Source organism: Octopus bimaculoides, chromosome 7 (genome assembly GCF_001194135.2).
Source record: "Octopus bimaculoides isolate UCB-OBI-ISO-001 chromosome 7, ASM119413v2, whole genome shotgun sequence".
Lineage (NCBI taxonomy): Eukaryota > Metazoa > Mollusca > Cephalopoda > Octopoda > Octopodidae > Octopus > Octopus bimaculoides.
The window spans coordinates 57,727,785-57,730,341 of NC_068987.1; positions in this window are offsets into that span (position 1 = coordinate 57,727,785).

Sequence of the window (2,557 nt, forward strand, 5' to 3'; positions counted from 1 at the left end):
ATATATGTGTGTGTGTGTGTGTGTGCATATATATATTATTTATATTATTATTTGATTGAACGCTACGCATCCATTTCCAAGTAAGTTTGTCCTAATATATAATATAAATAACATGGGCATCATTCAATGTCGGTCCACTCCCTGGGGCAATAGTAGAGAGACTTATCAAAGGTGTTACACACTGAGACTGAGCCCAATATGACATGGTCGGGAAGCAAGCGTCTTAACCGCGCAACCAATATAATTAAGATTTTACGGTATGTTAACGTTTTATGTTCCGTTTAGTATCAATAATTCTTTTGGAAATTTGAACTATTTATCTGAAAATGTCTAACGTTGTCTTGCAGATGGTTGGAAGTGCTACTCATAAATCCACACACACGTAATTGTACAATAGTTGCACATAATCTGCAGCCGTGTTTCACTTCGTACCTGAAAAACACGCCGATGAGTTAACCAACACAATGTTACCGCCCGATGTAATTACATTTCGCTTGAATTACAGAAGATGTATTAATCGTATTGTAATTACACCCGATTAACTTCCTAGACACCACTCTTTTGGTATTTCAATTTCGAATTTTGCGCGTGCATACTATATTTAATAGAAAGTGGTTTCATTACGTTATCCAGCGTCCTGTGTCTCCTTACTGTGTTCATTTCTAAGCATGATCTTTAAAGCTTTCCTGATGAAAGTAACACTTACAAACATTTTAACACGTGATATATCTTTTACGATACGTGTGTACACTCCCCACAGCACATACAAATATTCACTGACAGATATGGGGTAACTACATTACAGAAAATCAATATATTAAAAAAACTAAATAAATTAAATAAAATTCCCTAGATTAAAACTTCTAAACTTTGTATAAAATAAAATCATCAGTGATTTTTATACGAATGTACCAGGGGAAAATGCAGCAATAATATGCAGTGTGTTAGAAACATGTCAACACCAATAGTATATAAAAATTATGCAGGATGAAATTCCTGACCTTTGAGAAGTTTTTACGTCTCACGGCAATGAAAACTAATAGTGCAATCTAATTATCAAAGGAAATGTGCTTAAGCTTTCTTTTTGAAAGAGTTGGCGTCTCATTAAAATATATATGGTAAGGAAATGTTCAAAGAAGACAAGGGTATGTCAACGGAGAGTCACCGAGAGTGAGTTCCATAGTTAATATAATCTTGAAAGCTGGAGATTATAATCACTATTGAAGTGATAGTTTTATATAAAAAGGATACAGGCCTGACAAGTTAACAAAATAATGTAATTGAAGAAATCAAATAGCGACATAATAAATTAACACAGCAAGCCTACAAAGATATTAATTTGAACTTGTTTACAAAATCGATTGAAAACAAACTGGAACGCCAACGTATATTCAGTTTCCATTACTCCTCCTGTAGTGAGCTAAAATTAGTTCGATGTACGTCTGAGTCGTAGGATAGTCAAGAGTTTTGCTGTTGAAAAACAGTATAACGGTGCGTTAAAGAAAAATAGTTGTAATAGAAAATCGAATTGTTATATAAATAACAAAATATGTCCAGCAGTCTGGAATGAAGGCAAATCTAGTTTGATCCACTTAACAATAGAGTGGCAAAAATCTATATGCCAAGAAATGTCTAACTCTTCTTAACAATTTGAAGTTGACTGCCACTAAAAAAAAAGCTATACCAATGAAAGCAGCATATATATCATTTACAGTTGTATGTCAAATATATAGAGAGTGGTATGCCAAAGAAAAAAGACAAAAAGTCCCCTAAAATACGTAACCACTTCACAATATAAATATATCTGTTAAAACCAAAACTATTGTTCATAAACTGTCGAATGTTTACGAATATATAGTGACTAGTGTACTCTGGTAGCCACAAATGAGAGGAAAGTATAAAGCTACACAAAAATGACAGATAATGCCCTTGTTCGTACAATACGGGTTCCATTCCAGCGCATGTAATAAGAAAAAGCCAACAGGAAAAACTCGCACATCCAATCTGTTAGACACAGCAGCCATATCTCTTACAAACAATATTGTACTGCCATGAAAAATGGAGAAATACATTGAACAATATGATCCTGGACATTTAAATAGACAAAATGCCTAGGGTTGCTTAACAACATATACGACTTATGCAAGAAGGCTGCAATGACTGTTAAAACATATTTCGCTAAGGGAAGAGAAATAATGAATTAACACTAGAATGCAATATTCCGTCATTGAAGCAGTTAAAATAAAATTCAAGAGATGTGTATACTTCTTGACAGAAACTCATAATTTCTTCATACAAAATTGCAAATTAATCAATAAAATGAAAGGACAGTATCGATATGCCAATATTGAAACAAATCTGCTATTTACTTTTTCTTGGATTGAGTGACAACTCAGAGTTTAAGATCCAAGACAGAAGAGGTACTAGAGTTACAAACAAATGTGATATTCAGAAATTATTCTAATGGAACATCACTCAACCAAAAGTTTTGCTGTACTACGTTATACTGAATGCACCCTCAAACACACACAAACATGTGTATGTATATATATATAAA